We start from the raw sequence: 14754 nt of genomic DNA, 5'->3' as shown, positions 1-14754 counted from the left end.
CTGAAGGAAACATGAGAAACAAAATTATCATCTACCATTTTTTCTTGTTTTTACCCCTTTCGCGTTCACAGCAGCTGCTGTGGGGGCAACCTGAGTAAAGGGGATTATTTCACGGAGCTATCTGAACTTTGCAAAGTCTGAATTTCCTCTGTCCCACTCCTTTAACACCAGCAACGTGAGAAAAAGGCAAGCATGGAAAAATAAATTACAAATCCTGGGAATTTTAAGATAGTTCTTGTAATTGTTGCTTTGTTCTGTAGTTGCCAAACTTTTCTTTTTTATTCTTCTTTCCTTTTTTTTAAGTGCCATCTTTTTCCATTGCCAAAGTACAGCCATCATGTAATATAAACCAGATGTATTTCTGCTCCCTACCCAATCTTGCAGAAAACTACCTCCAAGAAAATACTAAAAGCAGGAAAACTTGAGAAAAAATTGCCCATTCTTCCCAACCTACTTCTCTGAAGTGTGAAATTCAATGTTTCATTATGTCCAGTGAATTACAACAGCCACAAAGCACGTGCATGCTGTTTCCTTTTCATATGAAAAATATTATACATGATGAAGCATAGCACTAAGGAAAAAATGCAGGGTTTCTGCAAATTTTTGACTTGGCCTCCTTGCACATCCTGCCTATTTATAGTATCCAGCTAATGCTTGGATTTATACAACTGAAGTTAACTGCTATATATTCAGAAGACAAATTTGTATCTCAGGATTACCAGCATATCCCAGCTGGAAATAAACCTGAATGCTCTGGAGGGCAGAGGCAATTTATCTTCATCAGAAAGGATGAGCCTTGGCAGATAGGGACGCAAAGAGCACAAACCAAACCAAAAATCCAAGTATTTAACCTTGGCTCCATAGAAGTGGCCTCCTCATAAGAGGAAAACTGATTTTGAAGTGCCTCTGGTCTGCCTTGTATCCTTCCACTGTCCACTAAGGACTTGTAATTTTTTTCCTAGTTTCCTATAGGTAAAATCTGTAATTATAGAGAGTTTAAGCAAAAGTCCTGTGTTTCTGAAAGACCTTTGCATAGGCCTTACACAATCTGTGTGTGGAGCCTGTGCTTCACAGACTGTTTTGAAAGTCTATGCTGAAGACTCCACCAAGCTGAATGCAATATTTTTTGAGCTCTCATCTTTGCAGGAAAACAAATCCTGAAGATCCCCATTTCTGAGACAAACTAGAGCAGCTTTGCCTTTCTTGTGGTGGGGGGTAAAATCTACCAGAGATTTCAGTTTCTCAGACAGTTAAACCCTAGTGGTTTAACTAAAACCTAGAGGTTTAACTAGTCTCAAAGACCCCTGCAGGGGTCAGGACATATGAATCAGGACTTACCTTGGTATTTTCTAATGTCCGTGACACCAAATGCTGGAGGAGAAAAGAAATAATGCTCAAACGTCAATATTTCATGTTTTACTGAATGACTTCTAGGAAAGCTGCACTCTTGTATTCATGTCCTTTCAGCTCTGTTTCTCTTGCTCTCTCTATTCCCAGCTAATCCCAGACCTCACCTCCCCCACAGCACCTTCCCTCACCAGTCTCTTGTCTCAGCAAGTCCTTTCTCCACATTCCACCTCACAGCCATTGATCTTGTATTTCTCCAAGCTCTTCATCCCAGCTTTTCTGCTGGTGGGTTGTGCCCTCTCCGCAGCATCCCCACCAGCTTCCTCCTGCTCTCTGACCACCTCCCAGCAGGAAGAGCAGCCACAACAGAGTGGGGCAGCTTTCTCCTCACTTTGCTTCACACCACCCTATCCCAGTGCCTTTTCCCAAGCAGCAGCTGTGGGGAAAATCATCCTTTGCCTTCATCGACTATGAGCATCAGTCTGCTCAGATGGCAGGGTCTGCACTCCTGGAGGGTGGTGGAATCTGCACAGAACGGCCACTCATGTACAGGAGCTGAACCATAATGTAGGCTTTTGCTGATAAAGGAGATTCCATTAAACTAGTGTGATTTTTCAGAGGCTTACAGCATGCCAAGATGTTCCTCAAGGTGATAAAAGAGCATTCACTATGCAGAATGATTTTTAATATGGGCTGGTTTTCCTTGGTTTACATTTAAACACGTAAATTTGGCTGAAATCTCCTGAAAGGCAGTTTCCAAGGTTTCAGCTGGAGAGGTCAAATATGAGTCAGAAATACAAAGAAATGAGTGAGGCCAGCGTGTCACATCAGGGGATGGTGGCCTCACTCAGGCACGCCCTAAGCAGCAGTCCTGCCTCCCAGATCCAACCAGCACAGTCTGAAACTGTTCCTGCCCAAGACCTCCAAGGGGAGCACAGGTTTGGCACCCCACCACCACCCTGGTTTTACAGCAGTGTCCGTGTTTACTACAGAACTTAAAAGTGGTTAAGAGACATCACATGCTGACAGCTCTTCCCAGCAGCTCCCCTGTGCTGGATCTCCATCACAGACCTTTCCAGGCTTCGTGCACTTGGCACAGGGAGCTCATCCAACAGTAGAGTTCCTCTCACAGAGTTTGTTTCATGGTCCTTTGTAAATACAGACATTTATATGGCCTTCGAGATACACAAAAAACAACCAGTGCAGTTTATGCTTGTCCTCTGGAATGGCTCTATGCTCTCAAGGAAGGCATTTCAGGCACAGGAACTGCTTGGCTTGGTTTGAAGCATTCCCCACCCCAACCTGTGGACAGCACTACCCCAACACAATGCAGCCACAGTGCAGTGATCATGCCTGTTCACTTATGAGTAAGTGCCCTTGATCTGCTGAGCCACCACAGAGAACTTGGCTTTCTTGCAATAATTCAAAAAGTAGGGGATTGCTGACTGTATTTAGTTACAGCCTTTGAGGGTTTGAAACATTTTGTTATTTGGTCATAATTTACTGCAGAGAAAAAGTGCTATGGTAGTTTCTGTGGAGTCTGAGGAGCTTTGTTTATTTACAAAAGAGATACTACTAGAAAAGGCACAAGCTATCTTTTAAGCACCACAACATGATACCTCCCAAAATAAAATGGGAACCATCAGCATGAGGGGTTGGGCCAGATGAGCAACAAAGTCACTAAAAAGTACATTTTTCAGTACTCTACTGAAACCACCACCAGTTTCTGTGAATAGATTCAAGAACAAAGCAGGGAAAGCGGTACATACATTCTTCCCCAGTTTTAATGGGGAAAGCACTGGGATTCCTTGGAAAAGAAATTTCATTTTTTTATCCTAGTTATTATTCAAAATGGAGTCAGATTTTCCCACTTTTCTGAAGGTTTGTGAGCTGTGTGAAAAGCTTGGAGCAGAAATGTAAAGCATTGGTGTGTAGCCTGCTCCCCTCCTGCCATTGGATTGGTTGGTTGGTTGATTTTGGTGGTGGTAGTTTTGTTTTGTTTTGTTGGATTTTTTCCCATGGTTGCTTATCCCAGTTTTTTAACCAAGCTATGAACACAGTCACCAGGTAATAAATGACAGGTTTCATATTCACCCAGATAAAGGTGACAATGCTTAAAGACATTTTCTCATGGCCCATCCATACCCCAGGATGCCACTCTGGACACTGACTTCAGTGGAAGCTATGCACACAACTTCCCACACAGTTCACTGAATACATACCCCCTCAAGTCCACTTTTTAAATTGCTTTCCTGGGCAGTTTCCCTCACAATTTTTTTCCTGCAGTTAATGTTAACAAATTTGCTGTGGAAAATGTCTATGATCTAACCTTCTCCATGCCTTTTTTTCCAGATGTGTGAGTGATCCAAAAGAGTGGTTTGCAATGCCTATGCCATGGACAATCCAACAGCTGGATTCTGCTCTCTCACAGGGCAGATGAGCATCCTCTGCACATTCATGGGCCCACTGCTGTGCTGAAGTACAGGCCTGGACTTCAGAGAGCATGTTTGAGGCCATTCTGCATATTGTAGAGCAAGCTTCCTTAAGAAAAACTTCTGAACATTTGAAGGGATATTTTTTTTCCAGTGGAATTTACAGGAAAGCTCTACATATCCACTAAGGAAAATACTTCCTTATGTATTGGAACCACCTTTCTTGCCACGGCTGTGCATCTACAAGCATGTTAGAGGCAGGAGGGATTTGTGGGGATTACTGTTGTTAGAAATACATTTTACATCTGGGTCACTCAAACAGAAAACTAGGGCACAACAAAAGGTAAAACAATCCCATTTTGTCATCTTGTGTATCCATTTTCCCCACTTTGTCACTGCACTAGAGGAGTGAAGATCTACTCTGACCCAGCTCAAGTTTTCATACTGTTAGACATTTTACCCATTTTCATAGACTTGTTCTTGCCCTCCCTAGGGCTGAAAGGCCATGGAAACACACAAGCACTGGCAGCAGCTAACTCTGATCCAAACCAGATCAGACCTTTTCCCAGTAAAAGGAAAAGTGTCTGTGTAACATTCTGTCAGAGGTTCAGGTCAGCAATCAGCTCAACCCCCGTGTGAAGTGAGAATTACCCCCTGGCTCCTCTCATCCAGGCTGGAGAGCACAGGGGTGGTGCCCATCCATGTGAGATGTGGAGCTTAAGCAGCCAATTCCTCAGTCAGGCTTTTAGGCCAGTATCCTTTTGGAATTCTTAGACAAAACAGGGAAGATTTAGGGCTTTGCTGTACCCACTTTAAAATGTCTACAGTTTCCAATGCCAGAAGGCAAGAAGAGTCTGTAAACAAATTATTTTCCTTTCTACCTTTTGCATTCTCGTGTTCCTGTTCCAATAAAACCAGGAGAGATTTACCAGGAAAGCACATAGGCTCAATACATTTTTTATAAGATAAAATGGGTTTATCGTGCTTTTGGGGATAATGATGGATCATCTTATTGTGTAGTGATGACATTCCACCAGCACAAATCAAATCACCAGATATGAAGGATAAGACTCCTTGGAACTCCCCAAATATCCTGAGAAATGCACCTTGGGTTGGCAGGCTTGCTGCACAGCCTCGAGCAGTTTGAGTCTCGTAATAAAATGAATCCCACACCACTCCCTACACATAAATAAGCAAGGATTGCATGATTCCTTGAACCACAGAAGGGTTTCGCACATGCACAAGTGCTCCATCCCTGATCACAGGAAGGCTCGGGTGTTTGCTGGATACAGAACTTGCCAGTCACTCACAGTGAAACCACAACAACACACAGACTCTGCAGAGAAGGGGGGAAAAAGAAGGCAAGAGCAGGGGCAGAGCCAGCGCCAGAGGCTGGGAGGATGTGTGGGCTCATCTCCTGGGACAGCCAGGACAGAATTACTAACAGCCACATAAAGGATACACAGTTCCAAGTGATTGCTGGGAGGAACTGGCATTGGTATAAAAACTTAACAAAAGTTTGGGATTGTTGAGTGTGAAAGATCCAGAGAAGCTGTTCTTCAAAAGGCCTCTTCTCAAGCAGCCTGGATGTTGTGCAATGGCTACAGGAAGTTCCTTACAGGACAGAGTAGATTTGTTAATATCTAAAACATCAGATCATGAAATAAGATACAGAAAATTATATCCACATTAATGAAATGCAGCTGACATCTACTGATTTTGGATTTTATTTTTGTATTGTACTTACCCTTACATCAGGACTCCATAGGGCTAAGCAGATCCAGAACTCTCAGATTTTCTCAGTTTTAGAGCTCATTATTGGCACAAGAATGAAAACTTTAAATAAATATAGCACAATCACTATGACTGTATTTGAGCTGCTCAAGTAATGATAAGATGACATGGGGTAAATACTAGGAGTTAAGAGCAGCTCTAACAACAGTTGATTCATCACTTATATTTAATCAATTTAAGAGACAGTTTTTATCAGACAAAGATCCACCCACTGAGACCATTAATAGTTACACTTATAAAAAAAGACAACAGCCAGAGACCAACAGAGACAGACGTAGCAGTCTTGCAGTTGAAAATCAGAGGTAAATTTGGAGCAAACTCACATGAACAGTTTGCTGTGTGTGTTATTATTTAAACAGCATTGTAGTAAGAGCATATGCATGCATAATCAAAACCATGCCCAAGGATCTAATGAAAATACTGGGAACAAAGGATCTCAGGAAAATGCCTGGCTCTTCCTAGGTGATTTTAGCAGATGAAGAGGAAAGGGAGCACAAAGGCAAGTTGCCTGGAAGAGCAGTGGTTTGATTTGTCAGAGCCTAGGTGGGATTACATGGGACAAGCAGCAGAACAGTGCCTGTTAGGTACCAAGAAAGGAATGCTGCTCTGGAAGCACTATAAACACCCTGCAGAGCTTTTGTTGATGTTAGCAGGAGCTATCCCTGGGCCCAGTAGATGGCCCCGGGCACTGCTGGATGTGCTCACCGAACACCGTCTGCCTCCTGAGAGAGGGGAAGGCTCACAGAATCACAGGGACACAGAATCAGTCACAGAATCCCAGAGTCACAGTCACAGTCACAGAACCAGACAATCCCAGAGTCACGGAACCATAGAGTCACAGAACCAGAGAATCCCAGCACCACAGATTCATCGAATCCCAGAATCACAGGATCACAGAACCACAGAATACTAGATTTACAGAATCATCAGAGAACCCCAGAGTCACAGAATCAATTCCAGAATCACAGAACCTCAGAATCACAGAATGAGAGAATATCCTGAGCTGGAAGGGTGGAGCCATAAGGATCACTGAGGCCAGCTCCTGGCCCTGCAGAGTACCATCCCCAGGAGTGATGTCCGACTCCTGAGAGTGTTGTGCAAATACTCCTTGAGCTCTGTCAGGCTTGGTGCTGTGACCAAGCTCATCTCAAGGCAGGTTTTTCATCCATCTCACAAAAATATCAGTAATTAGCCCAGAAACCAGATTCTGATCTCACATTGGATTTTCAGGACTCATCCCTCATTTCACCAATATTTACCCTTCTGCCACTAGACAGGGCTATCAAGAATGAGGAAGGCCACAGCAGATCAGACACATAAGCTATGTCCAAGAAAAACTGCACACTGCAGGCATTTCCAAGCTGGGAAATTTACGTGTAGATTTTCCCCGACACAGTAGTAGACAATAAATTTGTTTGTGAGGATCTTCCTTAAACACCCAGACTTCTGTTTTTTTGATACTGTTGTGGGGCATGGACAGACAGGGCAAGGGAGGCTGTAGGGCAATATTCAAGGGCCTTTAGTCATGCAAACCTTCTCTTGGGTTCACTGGTAAAAATATTCCCAAGGATCCCTCTGAATTTGACAGCATTTGACTAATTTTTAACACAATTTCTCTTCCAGTCTGTGGTGATCTGTCTTTTCTTTGCCTACAGAGATGTCTTAGTCTTAGCCTCTGATGCTCTCCCCTTTCATTCCAGCCCTCTGTAGAGTACAGATTTATAAGCTGTACATATAAGGTGAGCAGGCTTATAACTTCAGAGCTTCTGGCACAAGGTACAAAGTAAGAGCAACAAAAACACTGACATATGCAGCTGTTTCTTTAAATAAGGGAAGGCCAAGCAAGGTGACTGCTGTCAGCCAAGTCTGAATTTATAAAGAGAACCACTTCCAGAAAGAGGGCTCACAAAGTTCTTGAAAGTGGGACCACCTCAGAGATGAAGTTAGTCCCTTCCCCTCCCCCAATCTTCCTTGACCTGCTTCAAACTTCAGCAAATCAGTTTTTCCAAGCCTCTCACCCCCTCCCTCCCCTTGTGCAGCCCGATTTTTCTATGTGAACATTTTGGCAGATCTGAGAACAGTTTTACTCATTCATTTAATACCCACAAATAATGGTTCTGTTCCACCAGTTAATTATTTCACCAGTCTCACAGATGCACGTCTTTCCTTCATGTTCAGTGGGGAGGAATCCAGTGCCCACACAAGCAACAATAAAAATCTGATTAAAAGCCTGGTCACTTCAATACATTTTTCTCTGTGGATGTTTTAAAAAAAAAAAAAGAAAGAAAAAAAAATAAAAAAGGAAAAATATTAACCCAGCTTTTTAGAGGGACACAGCATGAAGGACATAAATGAAGCGAACCACTGGAGGTCACTGTGACAGAAAAGGAGTATGAGTCAGATGAAAGCAGGACCTCCAATGCACCAGCCAGTTTGAGGTGGTGGTGGTGGTGGCTGTGGAGCTGAAAGGGTGAGAGAAGAGACTGTATCTTCAGTGTGACTTACTGGAATTTGGAACCACTGGCTGCAGAAGCAAGGCAGGAGGTGAGGCTTGTGTCCACATCAATCAAAAGCTTGACTTTTGACCAGGCTTCCCTCCAAAGAAGATCAAACTTTTATCTCATCTAAGTCTTTACCATCTTCTGTCTGACTGTGAAGTGTCCTGCTCAGTTCAGGGTCTCCCAGCTCTGTGCCTTGCTGAATGGGAACTTTTGCAAAAGACAAAGTCATGTTATATCTTACATATATAATACCAATCTGCATTCAGATATACTGTTTTTCCCAGCCCTGACGGAACTTTCAGCTAAGACTTTGCCTCTTCCCCAGCTGGCAGAGAGGTCCCAGCACTGTACATAGCACATGGAACTCGTTCCTAAAAGGAGAACCACACACACTGGTTACAGCGCCGTTGGCTCTCCAGCCTGTTTCCAAGAACTGCATAACTTGAAATCCTTGTTTGCTTTATTAATGTGTGTGTAGGAAGGAGGAAAGGAAGTGCTGTGGGGGCAAGGGGGACAAGCAAGAAACATCACACCTTTCAAATGTAGGGGGTAATTTTCTGCCTTTTCTACCCTTCCCCCAGCCAGCTGTTAAATCCTGTTTCTCCAGCCATTCCTGCTGCCTCTTCAACAGAGGAATGCGCAGCAATCACCACTTGCAATGGCTGAAATCACTTGGCAGGACCCACAGGAGAAGAGGCTTGCAAGTCCATTTGGAATAGGAGCCCAAAAACCGATACAAGGTTTCTTTTTGCTTCCCTTTAGAAGTACCCCCTCTTTACCCTGCAGCTTTCTTCCCACCCCATAGACTGTCTCTAAGTTTTTGATGTGACCTGTTGCCCTCCACAAATTTCTGGTGACTTCTTATTCAGCTCAGAATACCTTACAAAAGAAGAAGAAAAATGAAATATCTGCTGTCAAATACAAGAACAAAAATCAAGCTGTAAGTGCTTGTGAGGGATGTCCCCTTCAAAAGCAGCTTTCCTTTCTGTCTTATTTTTTGGGTCTGTCTGCATGTATTTTTGACTAATAACTATGCATACATGCACATGCACGCACGAGCGTGTGTTAGAGTGAGTGCCAGGGAGCACATAAAGGGTATCTGGGGATTCTTTGGTTTTGGGCTCTCACACATACTTGGGGGAGGCAAGTTATAAACATATAGGTAGGTCCAAGAATGAATACTTTAATATTTGCAGATCCTGGTGGCTGCCAAGTGCTAGCATTTCAGGGATGCATATTCACATGCAGCTGGAGACATATGTTGGAAGGTATCCAACATTTTGCCAGTCAGGTTCCAGACTTGAAATATCTCAGCAGACCCACATGTGGATGTTAACACAAAGCAGGGAATGTTTCTCCTTATTCTACATACTCATTAACTAATCAGCAAGAAAAACAGTTTGCAGAGAATAGGAGGATGGAAATCAGTCCTTTACTGACTGACTGAAATCAGTCCTAGAAATCCTTCTTAAGGCCTCCAAGTCGACCTTCTACCTCCCCAACCTGGAGACAGACACCAAAGCTTATTAAACTCCATAAAAACCAGCCCACAGTCATCCTCCTTTGGGATGCCTCACCTTCAGGATATTTTCTAGGCATTTGTGCTAAATGGTTCTTTGCAGCTGGGTGTTTTATTTAATTTCAGTTTCTTAGGGCCATCTCCCCGCTCCAACATTCCCCAGCTTGTTTACAGCCAGACTCACCCGTGAGCAGGGTGCCAGTTTCATTTAATTTGTTTTTCCAGTGGCAGCAACAATCTGTGTGGAAAGCATAAACAAGAGGGAAAGAATCTTGCATCAGCAAATGGTGTGCACAGCTGCACACCATAATTTCTGCTAGTGAAAGTTTTAATTCCGGTCATCAGAAGAAGAGCAGAAGAGTTGGAGGCAAAGAAGAGGTGGAGTAGTGGAAGAAATATAGCAAGAGGAAATAGTAAAATCCAAGGCAGCTGGAGAATCTTGGAGTCATTATAATTAAGGCCCAACAGGTTACAGTTTCTCCAAAAGAAGTCAAAGCCAGAAAGCAGCCAACAGGTCTTCAGGAGGAATTGCTCAAAGATGTGATTTTTAAAAATATATAATAGTAGAAACAGGAAAGTTTGTTCATTTCTCTTGCAGATAACATTTCACCGAGATACAAAATGAGGGGAAAAGAAGTCGTAAGAGAAAGAAAACTACATCAAATTAAAAAAAAAATAATTCTAGGGAAGGGAAGGGAAGGGAAGGGAAGGGAAGGGAAGGGAAGGGAAGGGAAGGGAAGGGAAGGGAAGGGAAGGGAAGGGAAGGGAAGGGAAGGGAAGGGAAGGGAAGGGAAGGGAAGGGAAGGGAAGGGAAGGGAAGGGAAGGGAAGGGAAGGGAAGGGAAGGGAAGGGAAGGGAAGACCACAGCTCACACCTCCCAGGACAGGATGTACTGGGAGACCTTCCCTCTATGCCCTCACTCCCTTCCCAGATAAGAGCTGCAATGGTCATTGTCTGTTTCAGATTATTGCCCAGATAACTCTTCTGAAGAACTTAATTAAGAACTTAAATGGCTGTTGATATCAGCATTAGGTGGTGTCATTAGTGCAGACTGAGGTGGTCCCTTTGTGATGCCTCAAAACCTGTGATAGTTGAATTTGTTCATGACATCCATGTTGACAGCCCTCACAATTTTCTTTTGACCCACCATCACTCATGCTTGAAGACACACAACTGATTGAAGACTACACTTTTAGCAGTGTCTGGTGTTCATATTAATTTATTTAAAAGAAAGAGTGATAAAATACATAAGTTCAAGTTCTTGCATACCAGACATGCAAGAAGAACTCTTATAAACTAAATAAATTAAATAAATATATAAAATAAAGACTTTTGAAGTTAACATTATATTTTTATTATCATCCTGTAGTTCAAAAGAGCTATAGATGAACACAGACAAAACTGTATCTGAGTTTTGACAAAGATTTCAATGTATTGCAATTAAACTTTACTAATTCATTTGAAAACTGACTTGAAAACTTCTGAAAAGTGGCTGAAAGACCATAAACAAAAAGGTAATAAGAAGGACTCCATTTTTGTCACAGCTGTCATGTGAGTTATGGATTTTCATGTGCTTTCAAAGTATCTGTGAGTTCTGGTAATTAGGGATTTTGCATGTGGGCTGGTAAACGTGATGGTTAAAGAGCTGAACTAATTTCTCTGAAAACCTCGAGTTCTGCCAAGTTAAACCCTTGACTGCACGGGAGGCTAATAGAGAGCAGGGGTTCAGCAGCAACACTGTGGTTACACAAAGGATCAGAGCAGTGAATTCTCACTGAGAGCTTTAATTCCTACAGGGATAGAGAGAGGACTCTTTCCCCACAACATTTGCTATTAGGTTGGATTTGCAAAGGCCAGCTCTAGAAAACAATGACTAAAGCAAAATGGCTTCTCACAGTAAAACACAGCAAACTAGATACTTGAGGGAAGGAGGCGGGGAAAAAAAGAGAAAAGGAAATAAAAGGGAAAAAAAAGATGTGTTATTTATAATAACAAAAAAACCCAACCAAACAAAAAAACCCACAACACTTCTTCACCTGCATCCCTACATCTGTCACAACTCTCTCATGACACTTCTGTACAATTGTAACAGCAGTGAGTCAGACCAAAGATCTGTCTGGCTCAGGACCCTGTCTCCAAATCTGGCCAAAGCAGATGCCCATGGAAAATTATAAGCAAAAGATACAGTGATACTTCCTTGGAACACTCTTCCAACTTCCAGCAGTTTGCAGTTTAGGGACTTTCTGGTTTTGTATTTAATAACCTTAGTAGATTTTTCTGCCATGAATTTGCCCACACACTTTTTGAAGCCGTGTATTTTTTTCTTCAAGTTACTGTTACTGAAGATTAAGCAGACAATTCATTACTAAACAATGATATTAAATGAATTTTCAGAAAGCACAGGCAAATGTGACAAAGGAAGTGCCCTTGGTCCTGTGGTGAACATTCTTTATTAAAAAACCAAAAAATATGGGGAGAAAGAAACATTTCTATTACTCCATCAATTGCCTGGTCACATAACTAGGATGAAAAAGTGGTCAAGTGTCTCAGGATACACTTGAGGTAATTATACAACAGAACTTCTATATATACAAAATATACGAACGAGAAATAAGGATAGGAAAATAGTGTTTACAGTAAGAAAGGCTGTTAATAGCTATGACAGCATGGAGAGGCATTTCAGACAGACAGATGATGGTTTCCTGAAAAAGCCATGATCAGGCTATTAATCCTTTTCCAACTGCACTTGTTCAAACAGAAGATGAGTTTTGCAAGGGATCACTGAGTTTTCTTCAGCTGGGGCACCAAAGGCTAAATTGATCCAGCCAAAAGTCCTGCTGTTCCTGCTTTACCTTCTGTGCTCTAAACAGAATAGCAGGAGCTGGAGACTTTAAAAAAATCCCACTCTGAAAAGTCTTACTGCAACAGCTCATGAATTTGTCATCAGACTGGTTAAAGAGGCCTTGTATCTTCCTTGTCAAGCTCCCCCTTTCTGTTAGAAGGGCAACCCTCTGCCCATGCATTATGTTCTTCACTAGCAAACAGACCAGTCCTGCTGTCAAACCAGCTAGAAACAAAATACAATTGCTCTTTTTTTTTTCCTTTCAAGCGGATATCTTCTTTTCATAAACACAGGTAATAAAAGGTGGCAATCAAAAGGACCCATACCAAGACTCATACCAAGACTGCAGGAAAATCTCTTGCTTAATCTTCTAAACCAGACTGGTGAAACTGAGCAAATTTACCTTTTGATATGAACATTAGTTTTCTGTTCCTTACACAAATAATTAAGACTCACATAGACTCTTAAGTGCCAATGTGGTAAATAAAAAAATGCTCACTAATATTCTGCTTTTAAGGCTATTTCCTATTAATGTTTTCTGGGTTTGTATGGTTGTATGGAGTTTTATTAAAAATACCCATTTTCTATCTCATTTGCTACTGATTCTCTTTAGATTAATTTTTAGTTCTAATATCCTTGATCACACCCCTTGGAGAGGAAAAGGAGTTTTCCATTATTCCTGAGTCAGCCCAAGAACTCAGTGGCCCATGGGAATTCCACAGTGACATGTACTGCGAGGTACCAGAACAACTGAGAATGCAGCAGGGCTTTTCCCCTGGATCTCACCTTCCTCACTAGTTCTGAGGCCCCCTTTGCCTCTGTGCAGATCCCAACACAGTTGGTTCCCATGCCAGTTTCTCTGGCTCTCTTTTGTGCTGTGCCTGTGGTAACAGCACTGCACTCCTTATTTCCAACCCTAATTTTACCATCCGTGTTACTATTTCTTTTTATGGGTGTGGTGAAGCCATGCTGGTTTCCGAGGTATGACTGTCTCCCCTTGCCAGATCTCTGACATCATCTTTCCTTCAAGAAGACCTCGAGAAAATTCCCTTGGGAGCCTGCCCATGCTGAGACATCACTGGCCATAGGGCGAGGTGAAACTTTCAAACCAAGCAAAGCACTGACATCCTTCCGGAGGGAGCTGAATGTGCTGCCTCTGCAGCTTCTGCTGGCCTTGGAAGCAGGAGATGGGGAGAGAGGAATCCACCACTGCTTGGTCTGAGAGCAAAAGAGCAGTGCCTGTGTTGTCTGACCAGCTGAACACAGCCCATTGCTTAGCAAGGATCAGTAGCTAAGGTTCACAGGAGCCATGCTTTTCCCTTTGACACTCTGAGCTGTTCCATTAAGGTAAAATTTGGAAGCCCAGTGCTTGAGTGGCATGTAAGGGAGTTGTTTGGTTAACACTGTGGTTTTCAGCCCTGATTTTCTGGCTTTTTGTTTCAGTGAAACTCCAGTGCACAGTGAAACAGTGAGAGTGAGAAATGTTCATCAGTTACACCATCACCAGCTGACAATGTAAACCGATGTTTTGAACAAAAGCTTCTTCAGTGTCTCAACAGATTATTAGCTTTAACATCTTCTAGAATTAAAACCATCTTAAAAAAATTAATGGTTCATATAATGACACTCCACTAAGGCAATTATTCCATCCTGCATATTCCTGACAGGTTAGCAGAAGGGAACTTCATCTTTGGCCATGGAGTAAGTAGCCACAGAGGCATAGCCTAGAGCTTGCCTAGACTCTGACTAAACTAAATTAAACTGAACAATTTTCACTGCAGCTGCCAGCAACTGGAATCTAAAAATCCCCATAGAATAACAAAAAGGAAAAGCAATGGAATGGGGAAAATATTAGGCTGCAAATCACAATATTCCTCCAAGCCAAAGTAAGTCATGTTTATTCCCTAGACTGGTTCTTACCTCAGATTTGATTGATTGCTGTTGTGTTCTGACCAGATTAGAGAGCTAATAATGAATTATGGATAATATGCAAACACAGGAAAGGAAATGAAGTATGGTTATCTGTGTATATGTTTCTTTAAATCATAGGCTTTTTTGTGCACTGGTCATACACAAATGTTTGAACATTAGTGCATGTTCGACAATGCACTAGAAATAATCATTACTAAAAATAGATCTGCAGCCTGTTAAGCACTAGCACAGTCATTAAGGAATTATGTGTATTCTCTGATCAGAAAGTAGTTCTACCTTGCCATGCCAAAATGACATTGATATCTCTAAAATTAGCCAGGAGAGGTCAGTAATCTTTTAATACCACTGTTAAAAATTGGCAGCCTAATTAAGTTATGAATTGCAAAA

This window comes from Lonchura striata, chromosome 1A (assembly GCF_050655825.1).
Source record: "Lonchura striata isolate lonStrDom1 chromosome 1A, ASM5065582v1, whole genome shotgun sequence".
Lineage (NCBI taxonomy): Eukaryota > Metazoa > Chordata > Aves > Passeriformes > Estrildidae > Lonchura > Lonchura striata.
The sequence above is the reverse complement of the archived record's forward strand: the minus strand, read 5'-3'. Positions refer to the sequence as shown.